This window comes from Lonchura striata, chromosome 15, assembly GCF_046129695.1.
Source record: "Lonchura striata isolate bLonStr1 chromosome 15, bLonStr1.mat, whole genome shotgun sequence".
Classification (NCBI taxonomy): domain Eukaryota; kingdom Metazoa; phylum Chordata; class Aves; order Passeriformes; family Estrildidae; genus Lonchura; species Lonchura striata.
Window position 1 is genome coordinate 1,391,431 of NC_134617.1, and position 14,355 is coordinate 1,405,785.

Sequence of the window (14,355 nt, forward strand, 5' to 3'; positions counted from 1 at the left end):
GAACATCCTCCCCATGGCAGGTGTTGGGTACAGGAGATAACAACCTGAATTCCTGTAAAAGGAGCATCTCTGTGGCTTTTAAAGCACTCATTTCACAGTCTCTGAGAGCATTTGATGGAAATGAAGCACTGGGATCATCCATAAAGGTGTCAAAGCAAACCCTGCAGCTGCTCCTGCCTGCTGAACAGGAAATCTTTGTGCATTCCAGGGCAAGCCTTAATTACCTGCTTGCATTCCGTGCTGATGAGGATCTGCCTCAAGCACTGCCCCGGGAATTCTGTGGGATAAATCAGCGCCCAGCAAGGCACTGCTGGAGGGCAGGACTCTTGGAAAGGCTGGGCTGAGGCACTGGGATGTGCCCTGGGGACAGCAAGCTCAGGAGCTGCTGAGCAAATCCTGAAATCCAACTCCTGAGCTGTCTCCAGTGCGAGCTGCTGACACACCCAGGGATGTCTGTGCACTGCTGGCAGTGCAGGAACAAAGCTGACACTGATCCAGGGGGCAGTGGGGCAGAAAACTGCTGAGGGCATCCCAAAATGTGCTCCTCAGCACCACCCCCTTCTTGGGTGCTTGGGGTGAGCAGTGGGAGCGGTGCCAAAGCCAGGAAGGCAAAGGAACACCAGAGATGGGAAGCTCCCAGACTGGTGCCATAAGTGACTTTTAAAAAGTCATTAAAAGCTGCATGTTGTGAGGAGAAAGGTCCTGTGGAGTGGGATTTGGTGTGGATAGGAAAGGCCATCCCATGTGGCATCTTCATTGCAAAGCCAGTCAGAACAGGAATCCCATTCCACTGCCACCCTCAGGTACTCGTTCAAGCAGACCCAGGTAATTCCATTTCTTGTCCCTTTTGATCAATTCTTATCTTGTGAGCAAGACCTGTCACTAAACAGAGCTTTTCCCTCTCCTCTGCAGTGAATGGCTGTCTCCACTGATTCTCTCCAGCTGGTTATGTCCTAATTCTGCCTCGAAAATGAAATTATTTTGTTACCCAAAGGGCTTTGCTTTAAGAACATCTCTGCAACCATTTAAAGTCTTATCAGGGTTAATGTAATATAACTGCTTTCTCTTTCTCCACTTTAAAAAGAAGAATTCAAAGATAAAATGCTCTGCCTATTGCTCCATCCCTGTAGCTTTTCCTTTCTTCCCAAAACCCATTTTTCAAAATACTAAATACATTTTGTCACTAAACTCTGATCTCTGAAGTTTTGGAAAGAAAGTACAGCTCCAACTGGAAAGGGTTAAGTTCCCTTTTCTCTTATCTTACATTTCCCTCTAGTGGCTGAGCCCGCGAGCATCAGCAGCCAAAGAGAGGAATTCAAGGTTTTCCTGCTTTGCCCTTTTTTTTAGTAAAATATTTCTCTTTAACCTGTTTGTCTTGCTTTGCTCTGTGTGAAAACTCTGTTTTGCAGTTCCCTTCCCAGGGATAACAGGACACAGGTGCTCCCAACCACCCTTTTAGGAGTTAAAAGGAGGAGTTAAAGGGGAGTGTGAGGAGGAATGATTTTGGTTCAAGGCTCTCCTGGGACTCTCAGCTTTGCACAGACCCAGAAATGTTGTTCTGGTAAAACAAGACCCAAAATTTCCTCTTTCTAGCATGGTTTTCTTCCAGAGAAGTTCCCCAAGGCAAGGCTGGACTTCCAACCTGGGTAAGTCTGGCTGGATTTCAACATAGTAAAAAGCAAGAAAATATTTAAGAGAAAATATTATCAGTGCTCCCCTGCCTCACTCCTCCATTTCATGGCAAGTCAATAATGTGAAGAAAATGAAATTTTAAAAAATACCCTGTTTAATAAGTTAGTTTGGTATTTTAAAGCCATTCTTGGTTACTATACTTTCTATTCAATGTTTGTTAGGGGCAGAGAGGATGTAAAGTGTCAATGTCTGAAGCCTGTGGGATGCACCAAAAAAGCTCCAGGAGAGACTGCAGGCTGTGGTTCAGGACATGCTGGGCCTGGCAGAGCCACCTCCACACTGGAAAATTTTATGGCACAAAATCTGGGCTCTGAGGGTTCAGAAGCTGAGAGTTTATTTCACTCTCCATCTGAAATGAGTCTCCACAAGAAGCTTTTTCAACGAAAAGGGCTTCTTTCTCATAAATACTTGAAAGCAAACATGGAATTTCTGTTCACCTCAGGAAGATGATGCCATTCCTCAGCCCTGTCTATCTTGTACTCGTGTGTGTGGGTTTTTTTTGCCCTCAAACCACACTGATTTTGTCAAAACTGTCCGAGTGTGAAAGCCTCTCGAGCAACCATTGCAGAACTGAGACTGTGCCTTGGGAATGCTGGGGAGAGGAGCTCTGCCAGGGGATGCACAAAGCAGAGGGAAACCTCCAGGGACACTGGGCTGAGACAGGGGAGGTGCAGGGGGAGAAGAGAGGGGATGTGTTTGTTTGGGATCCACTGCTGGGTGATGAGAAAATTGCCCAACAGGGATTGGCAGAGCAGGGCCAGCTTTAATTGGGGGTGTTTTTTTTAGCCAGGGTGATAAAGGAGCTGTGAACAGGAGCGGAGGTGAAGGGGGAAGCCTCTCCCATGCAGCATTTTCAGAGCAGACCCTGCAGATTTGGGTGCCTGGACACAGTTTGGGGTCAGGAGCAGCAGAGGGGAGGGAATTTGAAGGCTGAGCCTGCAGGTTTTTATCTGGACCTGCCTGGGGGAGGCTGAGCTGCTGCAGGAGGAGCCTTCAGCAACCCAGGGAACCCCAACGTCACAGTGCTTGCTCTGCTTTCAACAGCCCCCTGCTCTGAGGGGGGATTAAAGGGCTGGAGATGCTGGTTTTGCTCGCCCTGTTGGTTTGTGGCCTTGCTTCTCTCAGAGAAATGGAGTTAAGGCCATCTTGTGCTCACATGTTTGGTGTTAAACCAACCCACAGAACCCCCGAGGTGGGAAAAGCCCTTCCAGCCCATGGAGCCCCAGCTGTGCCCGTCCCCACCCTGTCCCCAGCCCAGAGCTCCCAGTGCCACCTCCAGGGATGGGCACTCCAAACTCCCCTGGGCAAGGCCTGAGCACCCCTTCCATGGAGAAATTCCTGCTGATCCAGCCTGAGCCTGCCCTAAGAAGGGGCAAAGCCAGGTCTGTGTTCAGGCTCTGGCTCCTGGAAGCCCTTTGGGCACGGAGCAGCTGCAGGGTGGATGCCCAGCAGAGCCTTGGGAATGGGCACAGCTGCCCAGAGCCTTCTGATTCAGTCAAAAACCTGAACTGAATACAGGGAAAATAACAAAAAGAGGAACTAGACTGAAGAAAATGACTGATTGTACATTTTTTTTGAAGGAATTGCTCTGGAGCTTGTTCATTCTGAGATGAATTGGGAGCTTTAGCCTTGCCAGTGAGCTCACCCTTGGTCTGAGTCTCTAATGGGGATTTATCCATCAGAGAGTGCCCTGAAACTGCTCCACTTTCTATGAAGCTCCCCCTGGCAGAGCAGTGCCTGCAGATTAAAGCTGGGAGTGAATTTCTGACTCAGAGGTAAAAGACACAATGTCATCCTCGATGACGGAAATTCTTTGTAGGATTTCTTTCCCCTTTTGAAAGTTATTTGCCTAAAAGAAGAAAACTGAGGTTGTAACTGGAGCACATGACAGAAACAAATGGTGTGTTTGTGTTCCTTCAGTCAGGTAGCTTAATCTTTCAGTATTTTAATTGTGCAATATCAAATACCCTGGTAAATCCCCCCTGAGACTGTGAGAGTGCCGAGACTGTCAATGTGAAATTCTTGGAGGGAAGGTAAAAATAATTGAATGAGATTATTAAAACAATGAAGGGACTTGCAGAAGTGGAAGAGGGAAGTGGTGCCATTTTCTGCTCTAAATTAGGTTTTGGTGCACCGAGCTTGGACAGCACTGATGCTTTGGGTGCCTCTGAATGTCAGAGCCCATGAGAAGAGCCTGGAGTGCCAGGATGAGGGGGAATGGCTGAAAACTGCCAGGCAGGGCTGGGTGGGATATTGGGAATTGGGAATTGTTCCCTGGCAGGGTGGGCAGCCCTGGCACAGGGTGCCCAGAGCAGCTGTGGCTGCCCCTGGATCCCTGGCAGTGCCCAAGGCCAGGATGGACATTGGGGTTTGGAGCAGCCTGGGATGGTGGAAAGTGTCCTTTCCCTTCTCCTCTGCTCCCCATTCCTCTCTCCATTTCTGCCTTTTCCTCAAAAACAACACATCTGCCACAGTGAGAGACAATCTCACTCCATTTTTACCATGAGTGCAGGGTTTTTCCCTCTTCCCAAATCTGTTATCCCAGAGTAACCACCATGGCTGGGCTGTCTTGGAGCAGCAAGGCAAAGACCAGTGGGGTAAAAATACCAGTTTAATTCATGACATGAACTGTGTGCCCTTTGCAGGGGAGTCCAAAGCCAATCCCCTTGTCCAGAGCAGGTTCCTGGGTTTTATCCCCCCAGTTCAGTTCTTTTGATCTGAAATTGGCCACGCTTTGAGCTTGAACAATTTTTCATTTCCTAAAAAAAGCCATTGGCAGGACTTTGTTGTGATGTCACCTCAAGGCCTTGCAGACTTGCACTGGGTCATGTGAGTTTTGTTGGCACCAGAAGTGAGACTTGGACTCACGGTGGGAAATGCATTCGTTGCCCAATTTGAATGTCAGCAGCAAAGCCGAAGTTTCTGATGCCAGCAGTGACCTCAAAAGTGTTAATGAGGTCAGAAAATGTACACAAAGTCAGAGAAAATGTTCACAAAGTTTGGTTAAACTGCAGCTTCTCTTGGGCTTTTTTGGAAATCACTGAGCTTTGGCAGTTCAGGATCTGGCTGAACACTGCAGATAAAACACAGGGTAAACCAAGGCCTGGCATGAAATACAAGGAAAAGTTAAAAATGGGTGTAAAAAATGGGTGTAAACTGTATAAATTTCAGGCAAGGGATATGATTCAAGTCAAGTGTTAAATGCAACTTTATTTTTATTTCCTTCAAAGCAGGGGAGGTTCTGCTGAATGCCCTTGAGGGAAGGAAGTGTGGAGGGAATGAAAAGGAATAAAAAAAGGAATAAAAGGCTCGGTGTGGTGGGGAAATGCAGACATTCCACACGGGAATGGAGGCCAGGCTGTGCTCAGAGGAGGGAGGCAGGGGCTGGCAGGCTGGGGGCAGCTGGGCACGGCGAGGAGGGGATGGGCACAGGGTGGGCACAGGGAGCCTGGCCAGCCCCAAGCAGGTTCTTGTCAGGGACACCCTGGGGCTTCTGCTGGTCAGGGTGGCCACTCAGGAACAAAACCTTTTATTGCAGTGGTGGCCATGACTCCTCCTTGCTCTTTCCTGTCCCTGTGTGTGGCTCTGCCCCCTCTGGGGGTGCCCAGAGGCTCCTGGTGACACAGTGACAACGTGACACGGTGGGACTTCCGTGCTTTCAGTTTGGGTTTGCTTTTGGAAAGTGCTGCAAGCTTCTGACAGAGCAGCCAGCAAAGCTGACTGCAACCACAAGTCCATTACTGAAGATGTGTAAAAGCCCAAAGGAATAACTTCCTTTGGAAGGGGGTGCTGTGGATATGGGGGATGAAAGTCACGCAGCTGCAGTTTGTAGCAGAGAATTGGTGACTTTTTGTCTAATTACAAATTCTATTGAAAAAAATAATCTTCAGACTTTATTCTGATGTTTTACTTTGCCACCAGCTAAGCACTGATGAGAATTTGGAGTTGTGTACCTTTAGCTTTGCTTCTTATGGAATGAAGATCCTCCTTGTTTGTATTTAATCTCCACGTTAACTCCTACTGCCATTCCCCAGGTCTCAAATATAAATCACAGGAGGGAAATCCTAACCAGGGGAGTTGAACACAAAGGTTTTGTTCATTGTGAGTTAAATATTCTGTTAATTAAGTGACCGGAAAGATAACTGCAATTCTTCAGCACCTGCAAACCAAAGCAGCCAAATCCTGACTCCAAAATTGGTGCCAGTCACCATCCATAGGTACAGGACTGTGCTGACATGGAAAATACGTGACAAGAATTGACTGGTCAATGTCCAGTGGAACGTGCTGGGGTTTTATGTCAAAGGGAAGCATTGGAAACTCATATTTGAAAAGGTTTTCTTAGCAAATGGAGAAAATCAGTTTCTTTACCACGGTCTGTAAGGGAAAACCCAGTGCAATCCCTGCAGAATGTGGCTCAGGATGGATCAGCAGGAGTTTCTCCATGGAAAGGGTGCTCAGGACTTGCCCAGGGGGGTTTGGAGTGCCCTTCCCTGCAGGTGGCACTGGGTGCTCTGGGCTGGGGACAGGGTGGATGGGCACAGCTGGGACTCCATGGGCTGGGAGGGCTTTCCCAGCTCGGGGATCCCGGGATTCCGGGGCAGCAGAGGTGCCCCATCCTTGGGCACAGCCCAGCACAGGGACAAGGGCTCGCTCTGCTGGGACAGGAGCCAGTTTCAGGCTTGTGGCTTTTGAGGTCAGGCCAGGTCTCCCAGCCCGTCCTGGGGGAAGCTGTGCAGCCACCCTGGGTCATTACGGAGCGGAGCTGCCCTCTGCAGCCACCCCAGCTCGGCCCTGCAGGCACAGAGCTGCTGCCAGGGGCTGCTCTGCCAGCCTGGAGAGCCCCTCCGGAGCCCTGCCAAGCAGGGGCAGCCAGCAGGGCTCACACAGAGCCAAACCCTCCAGGACTTCCCAACAAACTCTGGGAACGGGGGGCTGGCTCCTGGGGGGCAGTGCCCGGCTGAGGGGGGATCCCAGCACACAAATCCAGGCTGGGGTTGCAGCAAAACATGGATTATCCAGGCAGCAATCCCAGGGTTATCCAGGCAGCAATCCCAGGGTTATCCAGGAGCAATCCCAGCGTTATCCAGGCAACAATCCCAGCGTTATCCAGGCAACAATCCCAGCGTTATCCAGGAGCAATCCCAGCACTATCCAGGAGCAATCCCAGCACTATCCAGGAGCAATCCCAGCGTTAGCCAGGAACAATCCCAGGAATATCCAGGAGCAATCCCAGGGTTATCCAGGAGCAATCCCAGGGTTATCCAGGAGCAATCCCAGGGTTATCCAGGAGCAATCCCAGCATTATCCAGGAGCAATCCCAGGATTATCCAGGAGCAATCCCAGGATTATCCAGGAGCAATCCCAGGATTATCCAGGAGCAATCCCAGGATTATCCAGGAGCAATTCCTTCCTGGAATGGATGCCCAGGCACTGCCTGGGGGGATCCAATCCTCGTCCCTGGAGGTGGCACCGGGATGTGACACTCGGAGCTGGGGCCAAGCTTGGACTCCAGGGCCTGGGAGGGATTTTCCAGCCCCAGGAATTGCTGGGGTCGCTGCCTCCTGCCAGGCCATCACATCCCCGGGCTGTTCCTGCCTGAGAACCTGCTGTGCTCCCCTGGGAAATGCTGGGCTCTGCTTCCTCTTTCCCTCTGGGCTTTCAGCACAGTTTTTACATCTCCAGCAGGTTCAGAAAGCAACCAAAAAATGCTGCCGAAACTCGGAGCCAGGGAGTTTCTTTTCAGTGGAATTGTGAGTGAAGGTGGACTTTCCTTTTTTTTTTTTTAATTTTATTTTATTTTTTTTTACCAAATGCTTCATTACCCCAGAAAGTCCTCAGTAAGGGGAAGGAGATCCAGACACTTGGGAAGAATTTTTGATCAAAACTGATCAAGGCTGGAATCACAGGCAAAAAAGACTTGGAATGGGTTGTGTCAGTAATTTTGTTTTAAGTCCCTAAAAATAAGATTCCCCAAAAGTAGATTTTGAAATTTTAATGTCGCTGCTTTTTTTTCCTTCTGTTTCTTTTTTTGTTTTTCTGATTTTCTTTATTTCTTGTCTCTGCCTCCCTCCCTAAATCTATTATGACAACCTTCAGTGCCTCATGTTCTCCTAATAATTATGGTGAGACTTGAAACTGTTCTCAAGGAAATCTAAAATCCTTCCTATCTCTGTATGGCCATTTCCGCTGCCCAAACCTGAAGTGATGTGAACAAATTTCAGCACTTTTCCCTTTCAGCCCAGCCTGAACCTTTCTGAAGGGCAGTGTTCTCCTGGGGATCTGTGCATCCACACTGCTGGGATTTAGTGATAATTATTGGGCACTTGCAAACAGCCTGAGCATCACCTGGATTTTTAAATTAATTAATTTAAAAATTAATTTTAAAATGAATTTAAATTATTTAATTTGAAGTTAATGAATGGGATAGTGCCTGTTTTATTCCCCATGTGCTCCAGTGGGATCCTGGGGGGAATCCAGCTCAGCTTCCCAGCCTCCTCCAAGGGCAGCAGTGGCACCAGCTGGGATGGTTTTCCTTGGGGCTGGATCAGATCAAGAGCTCTCAGTGCCACATCAGCTGTTCCTTGAACCCTTCCAGGGATGGGGACTCCACCCCCTCCCCAGGGTTAAACAAAGGGGATTTTAAATATATTTTTTTATTTTTGTTTTGACCAGGATTCCCCTCCCAACTGAAAATCTCAGTTCTTTTAAGAGAAGTGGTTTGAAATTTCCTCCCCAGACGCAGACACGCTGAAGTGGGTGGTGAGGAAGGTTCCTCGAGCTGCTCTGCTGGATCTCAACACGAGGCACGGCGGGGCTTTTGTATAAAATGAGAAGTGGAGGTGAGGAGTCTCATGGTTTGTGTTTGCAGTGACGACAGAGGCTGCACAGAGTCCCACGGAGCTTTCTGTGCTCTCACACCAGGTGTTCCACCAGGAGCTGGAGCTCTGCTCTTCCAGCCACGTCTCTGCCCTGCCAGGGCTCTGATTTCCCAGCCCAGCTGCCTCCAGCTCAGCTCGGTGCAGGGTGAGGTAATGGCACCTCCATTCCCTTCACAAAAATCAAGGTTATATAGCAGAATTTGTGGGTTTCTTGATCCCCATCTTTCCTTTTCTTTGGTTTTTTAAATATAAATAAATCTGCAGTGCAAGTGAGTGAAGTTCTCTCTCCCCTGCTCGGCCACAGGTGTTCTAAAGAGATGTTTGTGCATCAGATAGGAACCCCACAAATATTGTACTTTCTTCCCGTTTCCCTCTCCATGAAAAATCAACTGTCAGGAAAGGGCAGTGCAGATGCAGCCCCTGCAATTAAATGATAATTACAGAATTGTGCCAGTGGGAACCCAGGGCTGCTCCCAAATCCCGGCTGTTCCCAAATCCCGGCTGTTCCCAAATCCCGGCTGTGCCTTTGTGAACAAAGGTGTGGAGCCACTCCCAGCCTGGAATGAACTTTGCCCTGGGTTATTCCAAGCCTTGCAGCAGGTCTGAGGTTTGGCTTTCCTTGGAATGCCAGCCTGGTGCAGAGTTCTCTGCAGGGCTGGGTGGGGACTCCAGGGATGGGGCTGGTTTTGGGTCCCATCCCACATCCCGGGGCTGTGGTGGTTCCAGCTGGGCCCCTGGGGCAGTGCCAGGCTCACCACAGCTTGCTCTTGAATTCCCTGCAGATCCAGGTGGAAATGTTTCCATGAGGATGCTCGGAACACTGGAGCAGAGTGTTCATTAAATTCAGCTGGTTGAGGAAAGAATTCTCCTCCCCGTGTGCTCCATCCCCTCTGGGCACCAGTAACTGGTTTATACTGGGCTGCACTCTCTGGTGAAAGTGGTTTTCTGCTGAACTCTCCAGACAGGATCCCAGGAGCAATGTCAATCAGGACTGAAGCTAATTTCCTCGGGGCAAACAGTAATTCCTTTGACAAAGGTATTTATGGTTACAACTAGAACTCTCTCAAGTGGTTCTTAATCTCGGGCATTAATTAGAGGTGGAGGAAATTGTCACATGATGTTTAAAGTTGATATTATATTCATGACAGGTGCAAACAAATATTGCACAAGAATATCAGTGTTTGACTGCTGAGCTTGTCCCGGGTGTGTTTCTGGAGGGATTCTGCAATTCAGGGCTTTTCCTGCTGGCTCTCCCTTGCCTCAGGAGCTCCACAACTGATGGGGAGTCAGCACAGCTTTCCCTCGCTGCCACACTGCTGCAAGAGAAACAGATGGGACTCTTGATTTTTTTTTTTTTTTTAATCTAGGAAAGCTGAATCTTTATTGCATAGCTCCTATTTTTATAGGAATATTAGAAGGTACTGTGTTAATCTAATTGGGTAACAATACACTGACAGTATTTTGGCTAACAATGTCCAATCTAATTGGTTAACAATACACTGACAGTTTATTGCTCAGTAAATGGTGAGGGTGCATGTTCCTTAAACCCCTCTACTTTTGGCTAGTTTACATGTTTTCTTCATGGACCCTTATGGGTTTTTTACAGGTGCAGACTGTTTTTCTTACTAGAATCAGTTATTTAAACTGATTCTCCTTCTCTTAATTCCATCTCAAGGGAGCTAAAGCTAGTTCCTAGCAGTACTTAGCTGAAGTAAGGCTTGAGCTGGGATTCTATAAATCTTTTCTTTTGTGAGATTTGTCCCACGTGTAACATCGGAGGGATTTGGAGCATGGCAAAGGCTCTGCAGGAGCCCGAGGAGGCAGAGGCAGGTGCTGGCTTTCCAGCTGTCCCTGCAGTGGCTGTCACCACAGAGGAAAGTCGTGTCCCTTGTGGTGGAAGCCACTCCTGGGTGACTCCTGCTGCTGGGGGAAGCTCTGGTGGAGATCAAAGTGCCCAGTCCTGGGTCACTCCCTGAGCTCTGCTCACAGACTGCAGCACTGCCAGGAGTGTCCTGGCCATTTCACTGTAGGAATAAGCAGGAAAAGCCAGAAGCGTAGGGGCAAGTGGAGTGATGAGTTTCTGGCTGAAATAGCTGATAAACCAATGGCTTTGGGGGCAGTGAATGTTTGTGCCCTGCAGCTCTGCCCTGCGGAGTTGGAAAGTGAGGTTTGTGCATTTTCCAGCTGGAAAGAGTGAGGGTTGTCCCCCCAGACCCCTTCAGAGCAGAGTCAGGAAGGCACAGAGGAGAGCCCACACTCGCTGTGTGAGGGCTGCAGGGCTCATTTATTTATTGGCAGGAAAACATCCTCTTCTCCCTGAAATGTGCAAGTTCCTGGTTTCAGCCCTTCATATCCTGCCCATAATGAGAGCAAAACCCAGCAGAGACCTCCTCCCCTGGCACAAGGTCAGATGAGCTCCCAGATGTGCAAAAAGCAGTGATTTTTACTTAAATTATGTTTCAATAGCCCTGTGTACAGGATCACCCCCAAAAAAAGCTTTTTTTTTTTTTTTTTTTGGCAAACAGCAGCCCAAACTACAAATCCATGAGCATTTTAAATGTGAAACACATCCCTTACTTGTTTTGGGTTTTTTTTTTTTTTCCCATATCTCCTCAGGCAAATCACAAAATTCCTGCTCTGCTCCAGGAATTTACTGGCATGAGTCAATTATTCCACCTGGGTGAAGGACACTTTTTCTGTGGGGCTGTTGAGGTGTTTAATCAGGGTGATGTCAGAGCACAGGGAGGAGCAAGGCAGCACAATTCCCAAAATGAGCAACTCCAGGCACATCCTCATCCTCCCTGGCCCCAGCAGGAACAGATGTGCTCACTCCAAGCAGGCAGTTTCATCATTCTCCTGGGAAAATCCTTGCTGGAAGTTCCCTCATGCAAAGCTTTCTCCTCACTCTGAATTATTCACAGCTCCTCAGCCTGGTGCCACTGAGCTGCAGGAACAGGGATGTGCTCCTGGGACAGCCCAGGACAGGGAAATGTGAGAAATGGATTTGTAAAGAAATCCCAAGGCTGACAAAGCTCACACAGCCTGGTTACACCTGTGTGCAAACTCTGAGAAAAGGTGTGCTGCCTTAGGGAGGCCGTGGAACAGAGGTGCCATTGCTGAGAGAGAGATTGAGCTGGAAACAAGTTTCAAAAAATAGCCTTGCAAAAAGATCAGGTGTTTTAGAGAACTAGAATGGTGAAAGGTGCATTGCAGCAGGACCACGTGGGGTAAAAGAATAGGAGCTTGGTGTTAAATGTATGTTAAAATAGAGGTACAAATACAGGTGATTGGTGTTAGAGGTATTAGCAGTGTTGTGTGGCAAAAGCTAATAGGCTGAAAAACATTTCTGAGGTGTTGTGACCAGGAAATGGGCTGGCGTTGGGTTTTACATCTCTTATGTCTCACCCTTCATTGAGATTGATAATGGAATAAAACCTTTTAAAATGCCTCTGTTACCCTGGCTCTGGAAAAGTAGGAAAATCAACAGGGGACCATGGAGATTGTCCCAATTCCTGAGGTGTTGGCACCAAAATCTGCCCTGTCCCAGTCAGAAATGTGTGGTAGCACCAAACTGGGTTGGAGGAGGATTTGCCATTCCACAGTCCCTCTCTTCTGCTCTAGGTCCTGGAAACCCTCCCGGGTCAGAGCCCTTGAATTTTAATTTTAAAGGGTTGGTTACAGCATTGTCCCATTTATAACAACACAAATGCAGCAAAGGGGCTACAGGAGTGAATGTGATGTCACAGAACAACCCTGGAGTAATTCCAAAATTTTCTTTGGCTTTCAGAAGTTCAGGGATGCTTCAGTGGTTCACTGGTGAAAAGTTTTTGCTTTCCAAATAGGTCTTGTATGACCTCATTCCCTCACAGTCATGGGAGGTGTCAGAGCTCTTATTACATAATTTAAAGTTTCTTTTCCCCACCTTGAGGAACTTGGAATTTTCTGACAGATAAAAAATGATGTAACAAGATGCCTGGATCCTGCTTGGGCATTGAGTGTTCCTGTGAGCTCCTGAATCCCTTATCCTGCTATGCCATTCTCAGTTTGGGTCCCCAGGCTTTAGCATTAAAAAAATAATTATATATTAATAATTAATAGCAAAATAGGAAGTTGTCACAACTTCCTTTTGCTTCCAGGTATATCCCTGAGTGCTTTAATTACAGAATCATGGAATATCCTGGGCTGGAAGGGATTCTCAAGGATCATCACTCCAACTCCTGGACCCCCCAGCAACACCACCCTGTCCCTGAGAGCATTGTCCAAACTCCCCTTGGACCTAGAATGGCCTGGCTGGGCTTTGTCCGAAAACTCCTTTTCTAGGAGCTGTCAGACAAAGAAAATGCTGCTTGAATTTCAGTCAATGAAATGAATTTACTGGGCTTTCCCCTTGACTTTCAGTTTGCAATGTTCTTTCCCCACCCCCAGCACTGTAACATGGCCCAAGCACCGCTGCTGGTGGAGTTCAGAGTTACAACATCCCCAAGAAATGAGCCCAGCTCCAGAGAAGAGCCCAGCCTGCAGCTGGCTCCTCCAGCTGGGTGCTGCCAGGTTTGTCGCAGTGGCAGATATATCAATTATATCATTATCAGATCTCAGTGGCAGGTTTATCTCAGTGTCAGGTTTATCTCAATGTCAGATATATCAATTATATCAGTGAGGTCTCAGTGTCAGGTTTATATCAGTGTCAGGTTTATCTCAGGGGCAGATATATCAATTATATCACTGTCAGGTTTATCTCAGTGGCAGATATATCAATTATATCATTATCAGATCTCAGTGTCAGGTTTATCTCGGTGTTAGGTTTATCTCAATGTCAGATTTATATCAGTGTCAGATTGATCTCAGGGTGAGATTGATGTCAGGTTTATATCAATGTCAGGTTTTTATTAATGTCAGATTTATATAAATGCCAGACTGATCCCAGTGCCAGGTTAATCCCAGTGCCAGGTTAATCCCAGTGTCAGGTTTATATCCATGCCAGGTTAATCCCAGTGCCAGGTTAATCCCAGTGTCAGGTTTATATCCATGCCAGGTTAATCCCAGTGCCAGGTTAATATCCATGCCAGGTTAATCCCAGTGCCAGGTTTGGGATGGCAGCAGTGGGCTGGCACTAGAGGAGCAGAGACCAGAGCACTTTGGAGCAGCACTGACCCATCTCCCTGTGCCTGCCCTCCCTGTGCCAGAGAGGATTGATAACTCTAATTCTGCACTAAATCCATCAGAAATACCAATTCCTCTTGGATCCCTGACCCACATTCCCTGAGCACCTGTAAAGAGTTGCAAAAGCACCTCATGGATTTGAGCACCCAAATCCCACTGACTCTGAGAGTCATTTACTGTAGAAGATGAGATTTGGTTCTTAAACCCCTTTGGAAATGTCACCCTGCATTTGCCTTTCTTTCAAAGTCCTTGTGCAAGGCACTTCTGGCTCTTCCTGCCCTTTCCATCCCCCTGGTGCTGTTTCCAAACCCAGGGGTTTGTGCAGAGGCACCCAAAGCTCTGGGGGTTGCACGCTGAGAGCTCCTGGGCAGGACCAGGAGGTGAAATCTCCTTTTCTCCTCTCGGGGGCTCCTGCTCCGTGTCTGCCCCATCCCAGGTCCCACCCTGCCCTGGGCACAGCTCCCAGCTGGAACTGGAGGAACTGCATCAGCCTGGGCTCGGCTGGGGCACACTCTGCCCATCCTCCTGTCCCCTCCACCCAAGGAGGGGGAGATTCCCAACATCCCCATCCTGGCCAGCTGCTCCAGTGGTACCAAAATCAAATTCATCCTGCCCTATAAGCTTC